At 42.4% G+C, this 21506-nt stretch overlaps 1 long non-coding RNA gene across 1 annotated transcript; it reads right to left on the reverse strand.

Annotated features, from left to right (window-relative positions):
• Positions 1–3095: 3095 nt before the first annotated feature.
• Positions 3096–4290, reverse strand: LOC130459537 (uncharacterized). The gene is made up of 2 exons (XR_008918996.1): positions 3885–4290; positions 3096–3293 (listed from the first exon to the last, which is right to left on the reverse strand). It is a non-coding gene; the product is annotated as an uncharacterized lncRNA (long non-coding RNA).
• Between the last annotated feature and the right edge of the window lie 17216 nt (positions 4291–21506).

Here is a 21506-nt window from a genome sequence, read left to right on the forward strand (position 1 = left end):
AAGCAGAGAGATTCAGCGCCCAGGCTGGGGCGCTAAAGATTTCGGCGCCCAGCTGTGGGCGCTGAAAATGATTTCTGGGCGGATCCCCTTTTTTTTTGGTGCGCTAAATGCTTCTTTTCCTTTTTAGACTAACTTTAGAGGCGCTTTGCAAAGTTTGCTTTTGTATTATTTACATTTTTTGTACTTTTCATTTGTCTTTTTTTTTTTTTTTTTTTTTTTTATATTCGTGACTCAAGACGGTTTGAAAGATGGGTTGAATGAGATAGGATAATTTGTATAGGTATTGGTCAAGCATGAGGATTATATTTGCTAGGGCTCACAATTTGCGGCCTCGAACTAGTGTCATGAGTTTACATCAACCAAGGCCAATGAGTGGCATGGGGACGGCTCAAGAGAATATCAACAGGATGCATTCAAACAAGTTATATGGTCATTATGCTAACGGTGGTGTAATAATGGGTTTGGGCTTTGGAAATAACGGGTATGACGCACGTGTCAATGGCCGTGCGTGGTTTGCGGTTGACAAGAAGTTCAAGAACAAGAGTCGAGGAAATGGTTTCTTGGGTTATGGCAATGAGAACATGGATGGGTTAAATGAGCTGAACAAGGACCCCAGAGCGAAGGCGTCTAAGAGCATAAGGATTGGAAAGGGTAGATATCGTAGAATCTTATGATTTGGATTGGTTGACTCGATTCTTTTCCTTCGTTTACTTGGGTAAATGTTGCACTTTGGGAGGTACGGGCTAAGCATTTCATGGCTCACTCTTTTCGCTCTCCCTTTTCTTTTTCTCTTTTTTTCTTTTTCGCTCGGGATTTCCCCCCCTTTTTATTTAGGCTAAAAGGTAGATGGTTGTGGTCTTTGAGTCACGAGGCGAGACTGAATGAGCCTCGTTTGGTAGGCCTATAGTGGACCTTTAATCTTAGTAGGCCTAGGGTGGACCTTTAATTTTTGTTGGCCTAGGGTGGACCTTTAAATTGTCTTACTTTGCAAGCGTATTTAGTCGTTTCTTAAAATGTGCAAATAGCGTAGATTCAAAATGTTGTTTTTTCCTTATTGAAATTTAACGAAAGAATTACATCGAAAATAATTTTTTTGCTTCTTTTCAGATTCTAATTTTCGGGATTTAATTGGAAGTTGTGATTTAGACTCGAACTTTCATTAATCTTTCTGATTATAACCCGTGTATGAATAAGGAGGTGGCCTAGACTCAAAATAATGACGTGGCGTAAGCCTAAAATACTTGACCAAGCAACTTTCAGGTTTATATTTATTGGACCATAACTTTCGTTGGTTGACACTTTAGATTTTAACCCTTGGGTGTTCATTTGTCATGCGCCATTTTGCTTAATGTTGGCATGGTAGTTAATTGGGGAGATCGAATTTTTATTTTTGCAAGGCTAGAATCATTAGTGCGGCTTCTCTCTTAGTGTGTATTGCTTTACCCCAATGGTAGCCTTATGGCATGCCGATTTGGGTATTTTCATGGTTTGTCATGTTGCATTCATGGAAAATCTTTTAGTCCGTACTTAGGAGTATTTAAAGGAGCGAGTGGCTCGAGAGGACTATGATAGTCGTGACCCAATGTGATCTTGAGCCTTGAGGCCATTAATTTTTGCTAATGGTATGGACACCTTAGGTTCACTTTGGGGGTTGTGCGACTATGGGGGAATAATTTCCAGAATGTGAATGTTTCCATTTTGCAAATACTATAATATATTATTTTTATTGGTGAGAGAGAGTATTGAGACCGTAGATTCTTAGCAAGGGATGACAATTACATATGGGTGCTTATTGATTTAAATGTTAGAAAGGGAGACTCAATATGGTTTAACCTCTTAACTTGCAGAACGACACCAAGCATTAGGACCGATTCTATGGATAAGACAACAGAGACTTAGGATTTAGATTGTACTTTGGCATAGCCTAGTCTAGACTCGGATTTATTTATTTTTCCAACATTATTTTTCTTGAAAACTTCATTTGAACATTATTTTTTTGAATACTTTGCCCATGTGACATTCAAGGTTATTTCAATTAGCGTGCTCGGTATTGGTGCCGAACATCGTCGTCGTAGGAGGCCTAACAACGACACAAAGAGTTATTTATTATTTATTTTTTAGTCGCTTTTAGAATCGAGTGCCTTTTCATACGCCCTTGCAGCAATTTTTACGAAAAGTTTTTTTTTGCTACGTACTTTCTTTATGCGCGGGCACCGAGGCTGCTGTGCCTGACCAAAAGGCCAGGCAGCAACTTCAGCGCCCAGCGTAGGGCGTGAGAAATATCGGCACCCAGCCAGGGGCGTTGAAAATGCGTCCCTGGCTGGTTCTCGTTTTCTGTTTTTGTCTACTTTTGTTTTTGCGACTTCGATTTTGCGTGCTTGCCTAATAACGTCCTTTACGCGTTACAGCGTTTGTGGGATTCGTTACAGGCCATCCCGAGCGTCGCTTTATTTTTGTGGCGATCGTTCGGGTTTGCGGAACACGTATTTTGGTATAACTCTTTGGCCAATTGGTTTATGAATGTTTGGGCAATTTTTAAGGTCGTTGGTTTTCTAGCATTATTTGTCTAGCATTATTCGTACGTACAATCATAACATAGTCACATACACTACTACAAAAAAGGGTATAGAGCACTGTTGAAATACACTTTATAGGACGCCTTAGAGGCGTTCTCCAACTCAGCGCACTATAAAGTTTATAAAACGGGTAAAATAAGCGTTTTATATACCTAATCATAAAGTTCAGTGATAAGAGATAAGCGTCCTCTATTCCCTTCCTAAAATCAGAAAATGAAGAAGGAATATAGAACGGTTAACGTACATAACCGTCTCCTATACTCTATAATAAAGCGCGCCTTCCGTACATAGCCGTCCTCTATTCTTCTTAAAATCAGAAAATAAACAAGGAATATAGAACGGTTAACTTACGTAACCATTATATTTTGTGTTTACAATAGAGAACGATTTTCTATGATAACCGTTTTCTATTCTTCCTTTTTTTTTAAAAATAATAATTTTTTATTTAGGAATTAATAAATGAAATTTGGATATTCTATAATACAAAATATTAAAGAACAAGTAAAAAACAACCTCCAATTTCCAAATACAAGTTGTTATTCACATTTAACGATTTAAAATACATTACAGTCAACGAAATTTTACTAAGTTACAAAATTTACAACTTAATTAACATAAACGAAAGTTATAGTATACAACTCCTAAGAACAATTTAGAAAAATGATAACCCTTATAGCACTCCACAACACGACCAACACCCGAAAAAACTACATTGATCTGCAGCAAAACAAACAAACGAATTAGAAAATTTTGTAATAGTCTAGACAAATTAAAGACAAATAAAACAAAAATTAACTAGAATAATTTCAGATTTGTTATCAAAGGCGTAATAAGTTGTAACCAATTTATGGTCAATGGGATTGGGAGCTATCTATTCGTAGCCCATTGTCTTTCACTTATGGTGAGTAACTGTAACAAAAACCAAAAAAACCCACATTCCCCCACCGCAATACAACGAAATACAACTAGCAGACAGGTATTTAGATGATACGTAGTACATGACATTAAGCAACCACCAACGATGGTACATAATAAAAGTTAAAGAACAGACCATTGGAACCTGAAACAGTAACATAAAAATCTTAACTTACATTTCTAAATCTAAAAAATGCCTAAAACTAAAACTTAACATAGTTCATAACATGTATCAGATCTGAATTTGTGAACAGTTCAAACAATCATTTTAGTCATATCAAAATAAACAATCTAAGAATTCATAAATTAACAAATAAAAATCTCGCATATATGCATAGTCTAATATCAATTTAAGTTTATAATTATAAATTAAACATTGAGATAGTTAATTACAATGTGCATTTGCTCTACACTTAATCGAACTTTGCCGACCTGATTAAGCAGCAGCAACAACAACAAATCGGTAAATTCTCTAAATTAAAAAACTGATACATGAATTCCTTTGAACTGAGAAGAAGCTGAAGTGATAGAAAAGGCTCCTTGAGAGCAGAGAGGGATTCGATCGCGAAGAAATAACACGTTATAGATCAGAGACCTAGAGAAGAATGAGATATTAGGAAAAATATCATCTAAGGAGGCGGTTTGCTAATGTGGCTGCGTGAGTAGTATAGTGTGAGGGTTAGGTTTTCATTTGAGGGGAAATGGAAAAAGCACGCCGCCATCACTCTAATTTGTTTATTTATTTATTTTTGTAAAAGATATGAAGCAGATGTATTAGAACACCGTTGAGTATTATAGATATTTTATTTGGTGAAGTAATTTCTTATTGTGAGAACATCACAAAAAACAGGTATCAAGATAGGCGCTTTGTATTCTTTTTCTCAAATAACAGTGAACTAAGAAAAGTGTACTGTATACTTGCAGAAAGCACTCTTCTAACTTAACCGTTCTATATCTTGCGTTTCTTATTCCAACTTTTGTAGTAGTGATAGTTCGCTACACATAACTACATTACAAACATGGATTTGAAAATTAAATATGTCATTTAGTTTATGATAGGCTTCTATGGGTAGTTATTTGCGCCTGGCTTGGTACCGCTTCTATCGAAGATCCAACACATGCCCCGGTCGAGGTAGTGTCTTCAGCAGACGAATTTCGCTCAAGAGGCCAACCCGCAAGTGCAAGCCAAGGGGGCATGCAGGCGAGAGGGACCTAATGAGCGAGCGATTGGGTTTGGGACGGGTGTACTACTAGCGAAAGTGCCGAGTGGACAACATTCGAAGCGTATGCACCCCCCGGTTGGCGATGGGTATCCTTAGTCCCAACTCCCAAGATGAAACACCAAGGGAGCCAAGATTCGTTATGCGGTTCTGTCCGTTCATATTAATATGTTGATTTTCAGGTCGTCCCATCTTGATTGGGAAATAAACGCGGGGTAGGATCGTTTCACCCTTCGGCTATTTTGATTACCTAAAAGCACGAGTATTTCCTTCACTATCCCCAGCGGAGTCGCCACTGTGAGGGGGGTCGAAAAAGCACGAGGCTAATGCGTGACCTCGTCCCTCGTGGGTGTGACGCTTCTTTTTGTCAAATCAAGTGTAATTGGATTTCCTGTGAGTTTACACCCAATTGACTAGTAATATAGGAGTTGCCATTCAGTTTTTAACGACAATGAGAAAAACTGACAAAACCCGGTTATCGTGACATAAAGGGAGTGCAATTATGTTTGACCACGACGGCCGTAGGTTCCCTTATGATCCCTGGTGGTGGGGATCTCTCAACGTACACCCGCAGGGTAGATATTGAGGGTTCGGGGGACTGTAACTACCGAGAGGAGTACTCGCTCTTCGATAACTCCAGAGGCAGGATATCCTTACTAGCTCAACATAAATAATTGAAGGGACATGCGTTAACTATTAAACTAATCTGAGTTGATTTTATCAATATGCAACATATAGTACTAGATCGAACGCGATTATCTGATTTAGATTGTTTTAAGGGACCTAGCATGATAATCAAATTTCCCAAAAATATCATATTTATTAAGCGTGATTTAGATTGTTTTAAGGGCGAGGAAAGCAATTAAACCATGGAAAAGGGACACATTACGACGCACCCTTGAGAGGTGCGTCACGGTTCTCAGAAAACTAACCACTTTGACTTTGCTATTTCTCCTTTTATTTAACGAATCTCAAATTATGGGACGGGATACGTTCATAGATTTATGGATCGATTGCGACAGAACGCGTGATCAGTTTTGCAGCGTGAGGCTTAGGCTTAGGGGTTTAGAGTCAATACTCAGAATATAATTGTGTGTTGTGTCCTTTTCACGTCGAACTTAAGGCCCTATTTATAGAAAAGAGTTCGTGGAAAGATAGAATTGCATAACTCTAATCCACGAGGAATTAGGAAAAAACACGTACCAGGTATTTTCAGCGCCCAGGCCTGGGCGCCGAAGATTTCGGCGCCCAGCTTTGGGCGTTGAAAATAGGATCCAGGCAATTACAGCGCCCAGGGCTGGGCGTTGAAATTGCTGTTTGGGCCGTTTCTTTGTCAGATTCGGACTCTTAGAATCCGGAGTGTATGAGACTTAATCGAGTCTTTTAGTGCGTATTAATTTTATGAAGGAATGCGTCTGGGCCCGTTACGAACTCTAGGCTCGTTAGGATTTCGATCAATACGTAACTCTTATTTTCGAATCGTATTAGGAATAGGATTCTCTCGCAGTTTCTATCTCATTTAGGATTTATGTTGGAGTGCAACACCTAATTCTGACAGGTTTCTATCTTTTATGACTTGCCACTTTTAACAGCTGCCTAATACGACAGTTACTATTTTTAGCAGGTTTCCATAAATAGCAGGTTTCTATAAATAGCAGGTTTCGGGTGAAATGAAAAGGGGAATTGAGATTCGTTATTTTATAGGAGATGCGTTGTCAAATGGAGATTTATGTTTTCATCATCGAACCTTTCCCTTTCGGGAATGGGGACAAAACTAGGTGTCTACGGAACGAACAAGAGGCCAACTGTGTCATCAAGAAACCTCGCCAGAAATCATTTTCAGCGCCCAGAGCTGGGCGCCGAAATTTTTAACGCCCAGGCTTGGGCGCCGAAAATGATCCCAGACCCAAAAGAAACCCTGACTTCTACAGGGCCCTGTCGTATCCATTCGACTCGAAAATTGCCGATTTCTTTACTGAAAGTCGCACCTCACGGCTTTGTTATGAACAGCACACCACTACAAAGATCGCTCGCACTTACAAGCACGATCCCAAACACAATCAAGGACATTACAAAATGCTTATCCCCAAGGAACCTCTTTGACAAGAGATGACCGTCAAGCATGAGTGCTTGGGGGCTCGAAAGAAAATATATATTATGCAAAGGTAAAACAATATTGCCAGACTACGATGTACGAAGTCCCGTGTCTGGATGTCTCAAAAGATAAAACCGGTTTACGACCTCAAGACAAAGGTCGCCGTTGATACCTATACATGGTCCCCTAATCAAGGAACCAGGTAGTGGCAAAATTGAGCCGTGAAGACTAGCTCAAAACCATGAAAGATGATGACCACGAGACTATGGTCCGTCTAAGCACGTTGTCAACCCACATTCAGGTTGCAACTAAATCCGAGCATCCCTCGAAAGAATTCGCTCCTTCGAGAATGAATAAGAAAGATATTCTCAAAAGAAATCACGATGAACAAAAGAAATAGGAACTTGCCCATCTTCAGCGGGCAATATCGCATCACGAACCACGCGAGATCCAAATTGAAAAAACGAATTCAGGGACGTCCACTCTCAGCGGACAGGGCTCGCACACCTTCAGCGGGCGGGGTCTGCGTCACTAACCGCGCAGGTCCTCAGTTTTCGAAAATAAAAAGAAAATAGAATCTTCAAAACAAAGCAAAAAACGGGCTCGCCATCTTCAGCCGGCGGGGTCTACGTCACTAACCGCGTAGATCCTTATTTTCAAAACTTCAAAATATATTCATCCACTTCTATCCGGCGGGGTGTCCACCCTTAGCGGACAGGCTCGCCATCTTTAGTCGGCGGGGTCTACGTCACAAACCGCGTAGGTCCTTATTTTCAAAAAAAAAATCACAAACAGATTTCAAAATAGATTCGTCCACTTCTATCGGACGGGGTGTCCACCCTCAGCGGACAGGCTCGCCATCTTTAGCCAGCGGGGTCTGCGCCACTAACCGCGCATGTCCTTAGTCGCTGCAGTGATAACTTTTTTCGGTTTTCCCTTTTTCCAAAAATTAAAGGATTGGTTTTCCGTTTTTCCAAAAAAGAACGATCTGTTGGATTTTCCTTCGTTTTACATCACATAAAAACAAGGGGGTTTACTCGTTTAGCTAACCCTGAAAATGAGAATCTTTAAAAACATTTTTACCTCGTGATTGGGCTTGGCCAGGCCCAATTACACTTTATAGCTTTGATTTCGAAAACATCTGTAGCTACTTCCAATGACAAAGTGAGGGAGTTTCTACGCATCTTTAGATACTTCCAATGACAAAGTGAACGAGTTACTATACTATTCGTTGACAAATCCCAATGACACGTGAGGGATATGTCGACACTTCAAGTGATGACCCTTAAGTCAAATGTTATCACTCGGGGGCTCGTGAGACCCTCGCCAAACAAGTCACACACACTATGGCTTGTATGACGCACTCCGTCCAGTACTTTGACCATCATCTCATCCCGAGACTCAGTCAAAGTGGGGGCTAACTGTAGACACCTACTTTTGTCCCCATTCCCGAAAGGGAAGGTTCGATGATGAGAACATAAATATCCACTTGGCAACGCATCTCCTATAAAATAACGAATCTCGATCACCCTTTTCATTTCACCCGAACCTGCTATTTATAGAAACCTGCTAAAAATAGTAACTGCCGTAACGGGTAGTTGCTAAAAGTGGAAAGACATAAAAGATAGAAACCTGTCAGAATTAGGTGTTGTACTCCAACATAAATCCTAAAAGAGATAGACTTTGCAAGAGGAATCCTATTCCTTGTATAAATCGAAAATAAGAGTTACGTATTAATTAAAATCCTGACGAGCCTAGAGTTCGTAAGGAGCCCAGACGCATTCCGTCATAAATTTAATACGCACTAAAAGACTCGGATAAGTCTCAAAGACTCCGTATTCCATGAGTCCAAATCTGACAAGGAAATACGGCCCATACCCTATTTTCAACGCCTGGCTCTGGGCGCTGAAATTACCTAGGTACGTGTTCTCTCCTAATTCTTCTTGGATTAGTGCTCTAAAATTCTATCTTTCCACGAACTCTTCCCTATAAATACAGCCCCGAATTCGACGTGAAAAGGACACACAACACACAATTCATATTCTGAGTATTGACTCCAATCCCTAAGCCTAAGCCTCACGCTGCGAAATTAATCCCCCGTTCTGTCGCAATCGATCCAAAAATCGAACAGAACGTATCCTGTCCCTTTTAGCTAAAGAATTAAGCCCGGAAACTTGAGATTCGTTAAATAAAAGGAGAAATAGCAAAGCCAAAGTGGTTAGTTTTCTGAGAGCCGTGACGCACCTCTCAAGGGTGCGTCGCAATGTGTCCCTTCGCATGATTTAATCGCTTTCCTCGCCCTTTTATAAAACTGTTAAACTATTAAATCTTATTGTTCTATCACGCCTAATAAAGATAATATCTTGGGAAATTGAACTATCATGCTAGGTCCCTTAAATCAATCTAAATGATAATCACGATCGATCTAGTGTTATGTGTTGCATATTGTTAAAATCAATTCAGATTAGTTTAATAGTTAACGCATGTCCCTTTAATTATTTATGCTGAGCTAGTAAGGATATCCTGCCTCTGGAGTTATCGAAGAGCGAGTACTCCTCTCGGTAGTTACAGTCCCCCGAACCCTCAATCTCTACCTTGTGGGTGTACGTTGAGAGATCCCCACACCAGGGATCACAAGGGAACCTATGGCCGTCGTGGTCAAACATAATTGCACTCCCTTTATGTCACGATAACCGGGTTTTGTCAGTTTTTCTCATTGTCGTTAAAAACTGAATGGCGACTCCTATATTACTAGTCAATTGGGTGTAAACTCACAGGAAATCCAATTACACTTGATTTAAAAAAAAAGAAACGTCACGCCCACGAGGGACGAGGTCACGCATTAGCCTCGTGCTTTTTCGACCCCCTCACATAATGTGTTTGGAAGATGTGTTTAAAAGATGTGTTTAGGAAGTGAAAAGGCTTTTGAACTTTCCTTCACTTGATCCTGACTTTTTATTTGAATTAGCTTTGAAGGCCTTAGGGCCAAATAAAGTGTTATTGTGTTAAATTCCGCTTGAACATGCTTTGCTTTGAATTGGCACATTTGTAATAAAGACAACAACAATTTTTGAAATTTGATTTGATTTTTAGGATGCCCTTAATTGAGGAAATTTTGAATTTTTTGTATTAAAGTGGTCGGGCCTCGAAATGAGGTTGCCTACGTGTCCCGTTAGGGAATCAGGCCGGACGTAGTTCTGACTACCTTACAGGACCTGAATTTGGATTTTTGAATTTGAACATGGAACTTAGACATAGAACTTCTTGAGTTGATCGAGGTTGGTCAGAGATCTGAATCCTGTTCCGTCGATGTCTGTTAGTTCGACTGCTCCCCCGGAGAGGATTTTCTTGACAATGTATGGGCCTGCCCAGTTGGGTTTGACTTTTCCCCTTGGGTCCATTGTGCTTTTGCGAAGGGCTTTCAGGACAAGCTCGCCTTCCTTGATGTTTCGGGTTCTAACCCTTTTGTTGAAATGTCTGGCCACTCGGCGCTGATAGACTTGTACATGGTGAGAGGCTTGAAGCCGTTGCTCATCGAGCATGACTAGTTCGTCATATCTGGCTTGTACCCATGCAGCTTCTGGGATTTCGCTTTCGAGGACTATCCTTAGAGAAGGTATCTCCAGCTCGATAGGTTGTACTGCTTCCACTCCATAGACCAATGAGAACGGAGTTTCACCAGTTGAAGTGCGAATTGAAGTTCGGTATCCCCGCAATACGAAATGCAGGTTTTGGGGCCAGTCCTTGTAATTGGTAGTCATTTTCATGATGATGGTTTTGACATTCTTGTTGGCTGCTTCGACTGCCCCATTGGTTTGTGGGCGATAAGGTGAAGAGCGATGATGTTGAATCTTGTACTCGGTGAATAGATCTTCACACTCTCCTTGAAAATGGGTTCCTTGGTCACTGATGAACTCGTGAGGAACACCGTATCTGCATATGATGTTTTCTTGTATGAACTGGGCCCCTTGCTTGGAACCCAATACTTTGAATGATCTGGCCTCGACCCATTTGGTGAAATAGTCGATGGCGACCAGTATGAACTCATGACCCCCGGTGCCTGTTGGAGTGACTTTGCCGATGACGTCGATACCCCAGGCAGAGAATGGCCACGGTGATGATTGAGAGTATAGTAGTGATGGAGGAATGTGCTTCAGATTCGCACACTTTTGACATATACGACATTTCTTGGCAAAGAAGTAGCAGTCCCGTTCGAGGGTAGTCCAATAGTATCGTGCCCTAATGATCTTGAGGGCTAGCATCTTCTCATTCATGTGGGTGCCACAGACTCCAGCATGTATGTTGTCCATGACTCTTTGAGCTTCGTGCTTGTCAACACATCGGAGGTTAGGACCGCTAAGGGACCTTTTGTATAGAACGCCGCCTTCCATGATGAAGCTGGCTGATTGTAGTCGTAGAGCCCTTTGATTTTTGCTTGAAAAGTGCGGGGGATTCTCTGAATTTTGTAGATACCGTTGAATGTCCGTAAACCAAGGTTCATCTTCGTCTTGCTCGACGCTGTCAATAGTATGGACATATGCTGGTTCTTGACGCATTTCAATTGTAAGTGGCATTTCAGTCATGCTGCTTGGAATGTTGATCATTGAAGCCAATTTTGGCAGTGCATCGGCGAATTGATTCTCCACTCTCGGGAGGTAGGTGTAGCGAAGCTCTTCTGTTTGTTCAGACAGCTGTTCGAGAAAGGACTAGTATGGAGCTAAGCTCTCGCTGCTTACTTTCTATTTGCCGAAAATTTGATTGGTAATTAGGGAGGAATCCCCGTACACTCGAATTTTCTGGACGCCCAATGCTAAGGCGGCTTCCAGGCCCATGATGCATGATTCATATTCTACCGCATTGTTTGTGACGTTGAATTGTAGTTTTGCTGATATCGGAATGTGTGTGCCGTCTGGAGCTACTAAGATTACTCCAATACCACATCCGTTCTGGTTGGAACCACCGTCAAAATGCATTGACCAACTGTCATGACTGGTCGTTAATATTTGCTCGTCGTGTAAGTGGTAATCTTCCTCTTCTGCCTCGACAGGACAGTCGGCTAGGAAATCTGAGACTGCTGAACCCTTGATAGACTTCTGTGGAATGTATTTGAGGTCGAATTCTTCTAGCATGACCAACCATCTGGACAACCGCCCGTTGAGTGCTGGTTTTTCGAATAGATACTTGAGAGGATCCGGTTTGCTGATCACATGTATTGTATGGGAGAGCATGTAGTGCCGTAGTTTCTTTGTGGCCCAAACTAAGGCGATGCTGAGCTTCTCAAGCTGAGTGTATTTGGTCTCGTACTCGATCAGCTTTTTGCTTATGTAGTATACGGCGTTTTCCTTGCCTTCAATTTCCTGGGCAAGCATAGCCCCCACTGCTGAATTAGTTGTTGTGCGGTAGAGCCTGAGGGGAATCCCTGGCATGGCTGGCTTTAGTACTGGTGGGTTGGAAAGATAGCTCTTGATTGTTTCGAATGCATGCTGACAGTCGTCATCCCACACCTTGGGCTCGCTTTTTCGGAGCTTTCGAAATACCGGTTCACAGATCATTGTGAGTATTGAAATGAACCTGCTGATATATTGTAGTCTGCCGAGAAAACCCCGAATTTCCTTTTCATTCGTTGGTGGTTGCATCTCGAGAATTGCTTTGATTTTTGAAGGATCAGCCTCTATGCCTCGAGAGCTGATGACATATCCGAGTAACTTGCCTGACGTTACCCCGAATGCGCACTTTTGAGGATTGAGCCTCATGTTGTATTGTCTGAGCCTGTTGAAAAACTTTCGGAGTACCAAGGTATGCTCATGTCGTTCTTTGGATTTGACAATCATGTCGTCGACATATACCTCAATTTCCCTGGGAATCATATCGCTCATGATGGCTGTGGCTGTTCTTTGGTAAGTTGCTCCTGTGTTCTTTAGTCCGAACGGCATAACTGTATAGCAATATGTACCCGACTGAGTGATGAAGTTTGTCTTCTCCATGTCTTCCTCTGGCATGGGAATCTGATTGTAGCCTGCATACCCGTCCATAAAAGAGAGTAAGGCGTGATTTGCAGTGTTGTCTACCAAGATGTCGATGTGAGGCAATGGAAAACCGTCTTTAGGGCTGGCCCTGTTAAGATCCATGTAGTCCACACACATTCGTACTTTGCCATCTTTCTTTGGAACTGGGACAACATTTGCGATCCATTCTGGATACTTTTTTTTTTGATAAGTGTAGACACCTACTTTCGTCCCCATTCCCGAAAGGGAAGGTTCGACGATGAGAACATAAATCTCCATTTGGCAATGCATCTCCTATAAAATAACGAATCTCAATCACCCTTTCATTTCAGCCAAAACTACTATTTATAGAAATTTGCTAAAGATAGTAACTGCCGTAAGAAGTAGTTGTTAAAGGTGGCAAAGTCCTAAAAGATAGAAATCTGTCAGAATTAGGTGTTGCACTCCAACATAAGTCCTAAAAGAGATAGAATTGGCAAAAGGAATTCTATTCCTGTTATAATTCGAAAATAAGAGTTACGTATTAATTAAATTCCTAACGAACCTAGAGTTCGTAACGGGCCCAGACGCATTCCGTCATAAGTTGATACGCAGTAAGAAACTCGGATAAGTCTCAAAAGCTCCGTGTTTAAGAGTCCAAATCTGACAAAAAGGCTCGGCTCAGATCCTATTTTCAACGCCTGGGTCTAGGCGCCGAAATCTTTGACGCTCAGTGCTGGGCGGTGGAAATACCTGGGGCCGTGTCGTCTCCGAATTCTTTTTGGATTCGGATTCTAAAGATCTATCTTTCCACAAACTCTTTCCCTATAAATACAGCCTCAAAACCGACGTGAAGAGAACACACAATTCCATAACCTGAGTATTGACTCTAGCCTTAAGCCTAGCCTCACGTTGCGAAATTGATCCGGCGTTCTGTCGCAATCGACCCAAAAGTCGAACATAACGCATCCTGTCCCTTGTAGCTGATGAATTATGCCCAAGTACTGGAACACTGCTTAGAAACCCGAGATTCATTATCTAAAAGGAGAAATAGCAAAGCCAAGTGGTTAGTTTTCTGAGAACCGTGACACACCTCTCAAGGGTGCGTTGTAATGTGTCCCTCATATGATTTAATCGCTTTCATCACCCTTTTATAAAATTGTCAAACTATTAACTTGATTGATCTATCACGCCTAATAAGATAATACCCTGGACAATTGAATTATCATGCTAGGTACCTTAAATCAATCTAAATAAGATAATCACGATCGATTTAGTATTATGTGTTGCATATTGCTAAAATCAATTCAAAGTAGTTTAATAGTTTAAACGCATGTCCCTTCAATTATTTATGCTGAGCTTGTAAGGATAACCTGCCTCTGGAGTTATCGATGAGCACTCCTCTCGGTAATTACAGTCCCCGGAACTCTCAATCTCTGCCCTGCGGGTGTACGTTGAGCGATCCCCACACCAGGGATCACAAGGGAACCTATGGCCGTCGTGGTCGAACATAATTGCACTCCCTTTATGTCACGATAACCGGGTTTTGTCAGTTTTTCTCATTGTCGTTAAAAACTGAATGGCGACTCCTATATTACTAGTCGATTGGGTGTAAACTCACAGGAAATCTAACTACACTTGATCTGACAACGTCACGCCCACGAGGGACAAGGTCATGCATTAGCCTCGTGCTTTTTCGACCCCCTCACAGTGGCGACTCCACTGGGGAACGTTAATGAAATACTCGTGCTCGTAGGTAATCAAAATAGCCGAAGGGTGAAACTATCCTACTCCGAGTTTATTTCCTTATCAAGTTGGGACGACCTGAAAATCAGCACATTAATGTGAACGGACAGAACCGCATAACGAATCTCGGCTCCCTTGGCATGTTTCATCTCGGGAGTTGGGACTAAGGATACCCATCGCGAACCGGGGGTGCATACACTTCGAGTGTTATCCACTCGGCACTTTTCGCTAGTAGTACACCCGTCCTAAACCCAATCGCTCGCCCACTAAGGTCCCTCTAATTGGTGCATGCCCCCTTGGCTTACATCATGATTGGCTTCTTGGGACGAAATTCGTCTGTTGAATGCACTACCTCGACCGGGGCATGTGTTGGATCTACGATAGAAGCGGTACCAAGCCAGGCGCAAATATTACCCATAGAAGACTATCATAAACTACGTGACATATTATTTTTTGCTTCATGTTTTAATGCTAGTTATGTGTAGCGAATTATGTGATTATGTTGTGATTGTGTGTGACAAAAAATACCGGAAAACCAACGACCCTAAAAATTGCCCAAACATTCATGAACACCGATTGGCCAAAGAGTTATACCAAAATACGTGTTCCGCAACCCCGGGCGATCGCCACAAAAATAAGCGGCGCCTAGGATGGCCTGTAACGGATCCCACAACGCTGCACAACGCGTAAAGGACGTTATTAGGCAAGCACGCAAAATTAAGTCGCATGTACGAAAAAAATAGACAAACAGAATACGAGTACCAGTCGGGGACGCATTTTCAGCGCCCTTGGCTGGGCGCCAATTATTTCATCGCCCCTGCTGGGCGCTGAAGTTGCTGCTTGGCCTTTTGGCCAGACACCGCAGCCTCGGTGCCCGCGCACAAAATATACGTAGCAATAAAAAAATTGTAACGAATTCGCTACGAGGGCGTATAGAAAAGGCACTCAATTCTAAAAACGACTTATAAAATAAATAACTCCTTGCGTCGTCATTAGGCCTCCTATGACGACAATGTTCGGCACCAAAACGAAGCATGCCAATTAATATAACTTTGAATGTCACGCGGGCAAGTGTTTCAAAAATCTAAAGAATGACCAAAAGAAAAGCCAAAATATACCAACAAGAGTGAGAATAGAAAACCGATAGGAAGAGTCAAAAGTCTAGACTAAGTGATGCTTAACTTTGGGCCTAAACTTTAGCTTGTCTTATGCATAGGGCTTGTTCTGCCACTTGGCGTCGATTTGAAAATCAAAGGTTAGTACGTCTCGAAGATACATCACCAACACAAGGTTTAGCAACTCCAAGCTCCATTCGTCACTCCCCCTTTCAAGGATCTTCGATTCCCCAGCCTCGATTCGCACCCTCAAACATGTCCATAGAAGAGCTGCGGGACCAAATGGCCCAAATGACCCTACTTATGAATCAACTGAAAATGGAAAACGAATCCTTAGCGGCTGCGCAAGCCAAACATGACCTCGATAACGAGAAGAAGATCGAAAAAATGGTTCTGCAGGAAACTATGGGGAGCAAGTATTTCTCCCTCGATCCTGAACCTTTTCCCGGCAAACTACCGGAAAAGTTTAGTTCATCCGACTTACCGACGTTCAAGGCCACGGACAATCCCCGTGATCATCTCTTGAGCTTTGTGAATGCCATGACCTTGAAAGGTGTGGACATTTCCATGTATCTGCCTGCCTTTCCTTTGTCCTTGGAACCTGTGCCACTCAAATGGTACTACCAACAGGACCCTAAGCTCTTCCCCACTTGGGAGGACTTTGTCAATGTCTTCATCAAGCAATACTCGTCGAACATGGATTTCCTAGTCACCGTGCGCGAGCTGAAAGTCCTCTTCCAAAAGAAAAATGAAGGTTTCACGACCTACTTCGCTAGATGGAGGGACCAAGCGGCCCAACTAATCAATAGGCCTCCTGAAACTGAATTGGTCCAAAAATTCATTGACAACCTAGACCCAGCTTATAAACAACATCTTAGATACTTGGGCCTTGACACCTTCAAGAGGGTTTGCGATGTAGGAATAAAGATGGAGGATGACCTCGCAAAAACAGTACAAAGCAAGCCTGTATACAAAAGTAATACCTACAACATGGGCCACACACCTCAAGCCCAAGAGGTCCACGTCGTAGAAGAAACCCCAACCCGAAGGAGCCCCGGAACGTGGACCCGAGACCGAAAGTTTGCCCCACTCGGGTCGACTCTAGTACAAGCCTTCCAAAGACTAACCAAAAAAGGAAAACTAAGGCCCATAGGCCGCACACCCGACCCTCCATTCAAAAATAAATACTGGGTCGGGGGCGCCCGCTGCGAGTTCCATCAAGGAAATGGGCATGATACTGAAAACTGCTGGACTCTAAAAAACACGATCCAGGATATGATAGAGGATGAAATAATACCTCTCCATAACGTTGGCAAACCCAACAACAACAAGAGCCCACTCGGCTCTTGTCACATCTCTCTCGATCAACCAGAAAATATGAACTTTGACCCTACGGTGTATATTACGCCCCAAGGTGAACCACTCGCCATGGTACCTATGGATCAAATCAAGAGAGAAGTGTGCGGTGTGTGGGATGATGATGCTGAAGATATCTGCCTGTCCCAAGTATCGGGCCAAGACATTTTTACAGAAACTTGGCCCAGGCATGCTCCCATTGACACTATCCCTCAAGAGCCCGAAGTTGACAATCTCACTCGGTCCGGAAGGGTATACCAACAGGATATTCGCCCACCCCCTATGGACGACATCCCAGTCAGACAGACTCCTGAAAACGTGCGGCACACCACCGTCGCAGAAGTCATCGAAAACCCTCTCTTGAAGCAACTAAAAAGAACCAAAGCCGAGATTACCATCTGGGATCTCATGTGCACTTCAAAGGAACATCGTGAAAAACTTATTCGCTCACTTGATCTCATCTCAGTCCCTACAGACATCACACCTGACTCGTTGGTTAGCCACGTCACGAGAGATGTTGAGGAAAAAGCAATAGTTTTTACTGACAAAGACTTACCTAAAGAAGGAGGCGCCCGAAATAAGGCTCTCTATCTAGTGGTTGGATGCAAAGGACAAAACATCCCCCTAGCACTCGTAGATAACGGTTCAGCGGTAAATTAAACGCCCATTGCGAAACGCCCATTGCTTGGGGCTAGGAAATGATGACTTCCAAACCTTGCGAGGGTCGCGAGCCTATGATAACTCTCAAAGGCCTATGTTGGGAAAAATCAACCTCACAATACAAACCGGACCTGTGGCACGCACCACGGAGTTTCAGATAATTGACATCAAGCCCACTTTCAACCTCCTCTTAGGACGCCCTTGGCTCCATGACTTAGGAGGTGTGACTTCTACCTTGCACCAGATGGTTAAACTTAACCATAACGGGGTAATTATGGAAATACGCGCCCCTCCTCTCGACGCCAGTTGTACTATGGTCGGAACGACCGATGCTGCAGAAGACCTTTACGGTTTTCAAGTGGATGAAGTCATCCAAGTCATTGAGGACTACAATTTAGCATTTCTAGATCCGCGAGCGTCCCGGGTCATCCCTAAAATATTGCTAGCTCAAGGCTATTTCCCGGGAACTCCATTGGGCATAAGGAAGAAGAACAACATGTTCCATCCCCCACCCAACAAAACTACTCCCTTTGGTCTAGGCTATACACCAACGGAGGAAGATATTGCTGACCACTTGTCTAGGCTACGCCTTAAGCCAGCCAAGACAAAACAAACCACCCTTCTTCCCCCATACCAAAGAACCCTTAACGGTATGTTTGTCCGAGAAGGAGAAGAACACCCATGCTGCGACTTCCCAGAACCCTTTGTTCAGAATGGCCTGCTAAAACCCGGATTTGAGATTTTCCATGACTGTCACACTATGGATGAGGCACCCTACCTCACCAAGACTGAAACAGCTGAAATATTAGACAACCAAGATCTATGGACATTGTTTAACGAATCGAGGCCTATGGAGGACGAGACTGTAATAACCACCCTAGCCCTGCAAGATGAAGGTTTCAATCTAACCCGGTTAATCACTCCTACATCAACACCAGAAGAGACCGAGAACGGATGGGTGAAGACATATCAGTGGGTCAATGCGAAGGGAATAGAATTCAAGATGAGTACAGGCGAAGGACCAAAGTTCCACGAGACTAAACCCAAGGCTTGAGCCATAGAGAGCACTTTAGCAAAACGCCTAGTAGTTCTTTAGATGATAGAAAAAATAAAGCTCTAGAGATGGTCCTAAGACCCCTTAGAATATAGGCTAATTTATTTCAGTGTGTTTTCCTTACTTTCCAAATTAATAAAGGCGTAAGATTTCTCCTAAAAAAAATTGCTTTAACACAACAAGCACTAATCATATTCGCAAAAATAAAATAAAAAAATATAAGGAAGCGGCCCACTTTAGGCCCAATAGCAAGGCCCACTCAGTCTTGAATCGTGACATCAAAACCAATTCTCGAAATCCCCAAAATAAACCGTACCTCCAAGATATAAAGGTCAATCCGTGCAATCATAAAAGTCAACCCATGCAACCCAAAGAAACCAAAAAGAAATCAAAACAAAACGATGCAAATGTTGCTAAAAAAAAAAAATTAACATAACCCCATTATCCACATCATTAGCGACACACACCTCAACCCACCCAAAAAACCTACGCAAAGATCTTCGTATCTTCCGCACCCTAACTCCATTTTCAAAGTCGTTTCGAGTCACGAATAGAAAAAATTAATCCGGACGAAAATGCGTCTAACGTTAACAGTCCAAAAGGCTTCCGAAATTGCGTCAACATTGATTTATGACGAATAAAAGTAAAATGGAATAAAGAAAAAGAAATAAACGCAAGAACATGTGAAGCAATACGCCGAGAAACCTGCCCAGATATCATTTTCAGCGCCCAGAGCTGGGCGCCGAAATCTTTAACGCCCCAGCCTGGGCGTTGAATCTCTCTGCTTGCCAAATTTTTCCCAGAAGTGCTCGTCATTTTATCCGCACATACACGGAAAAATAACGAACACTTGGGGGGTACAACACGTATACAGATATACGTACCAAAAAAAAAAAAAAAAAGATATACGTACCAAAAAAAAACAAAAACAAAAGATTTTTGTGCAAAATACATGGCTTACGACAAAGCAGCAGATTAAAATAATAGTAAACTTCACTTATGTTACCGTTTCAAATAATATGTTTCCATCTCAGAACATACTTATCGAATTCGGCATCCTAGAATTTATTCTAGCTAGAACTACGCGCGACCTGTTTCTAAGTTAAAGTTATTTAACAAGGATACGTAGGCAATCCTGTTTACGGATTCGGTCCAATCAAATAAAAAATATAACGTGCATAAGTGTTGGAAATGAGCAAATAAAAAAGAGAAACAAAAGGAAAACAAGAAAAATAAAATCACGCCTTTATTAATATTTAAAAATAAATAAGAAGGAAAACAAAAGTGCTAAGGAATGAAAAACAAACACAACTGAAATAAATAAAGGGCACCTACACCCTAACAAGAACTACACTACTCGAGTTCTTCCGGATCATCGAACAAAGTTTTGTAGAGGGCAATGTTCGCAGGGTCCACCTCCACAGGCTTCTGCGCTGCCCCTATATCAATGTCCATAAGAACAGGCTCCTTGACACTAACTTCCAAGGATCCCAAGGCCTCATAAACATTTTCAGTTTGAACAGCTATAACCCGCTCAGCCTCAAGGGCACAAACAATGGGAGGGGAAGGATTATCAACATCGATTGGATTAGCCACTGGTTCTACTAGGGGCTGAACTTTCCTAACCCATACATTATTCCGGCGACGATCTCCGCGAGAGCTTGCATTTCTTTTGGGAACAGCAGGCCCCTTCATGTTAGGTACCTTTTAAGGCTTAGAACTGGAACGGGGAGGAATTTCCTTTCGCTTTCGATCAGGACGAGCTTTCACAGTCTTAATGCCATTTTCGCGAGGGTTAGCAAGATTACGGTTTTCATACTTAGCCCCACCTCGACGTATCAAAAGTTCAGCCGACTCTTCATTTCGAGCCTTAGCTCTCACAGCCTTATCATCGGAACTCATCCACAACTTATAATTCTCGGAAAGACCCACAAAACCATCTGTAGTCACGGTCCAACGCGGGAGGCCACCATAATACTTAGCCCACGCTTGAACCCGTGCTCGTGAAAAAACCACTACTTTAGGTGGTACCGTATCAGCAAATGGGATAGTCTGCCTTAAGCCATATTGGCGCATGACTCGGTAAGGAAAGATGTAAACAGGCCGAGATAATCCCAACAAAGAAACATGAACTAACATCTCGGAACCCCCCGTCATATTAGTCAAACCTCACCACGGTACCACCCACTTAATAGAGCATATGCCATGAGTAAAATAGGAAGCCAATTCGGCCTCGTTCTGGCCTTGGTGCAAATACTTTCGGTTGCCTAAAGCTATAGGGCGATAATGTTTAGGATCGGCAGGAGCTTCTAGAGGCCTAAGTCGTTCCTTGAGCCAAGTCTGCAAAAAAAAAAACGGGTACGATCAGAAAAATAATGAGGCCTGGGACGCATTTTCAACGCCCAGGACCAGGCGCAAGAATTACCGACGCCCAGCCCTGGGGGCTGAAAATCAGCTCCAGGCAGAGGCAAACAAAGAAAAAAAATAATTATACGCGCGCAAATAAATTATCAATTACCTGCAGCAATAGGGGGCTCCCCTTAAAATTTTCAGACTTGGCATCCTTCTTTAACTCATCCGCACCCAACAAGGTCTCGGCAACAATCAACGGCATAATAGAATAGCAACTCTCCATATGACTGATCAGGGGAATCAACCTTATGTCACCAAACTCACCATTGTTATTCGAAAGTAAATAGTGGTTCAACAAGCAGAATACAAGTGCCCGGAAATTCAATTTCTGTTCAGTCATATTTTTACTAGGCCTAAAGTGATGTTTTGCAAG

This window comes from Spinacia oleracea, chromosome 4 (genome assembly GCF_020520425.1).
Source record: "Spinacia oleracea cultivar Varoflay chromosome 4, BTI_SOV_V1, whole genome shotgun sequence".
NCBI classification, from domain to species: Eukaryota; Viridiplantae; Streptophyta; class Magnoliopsida; order Caryophyllales; family Amaranthaceae; genus Spinacia; species Spinacia oleracea.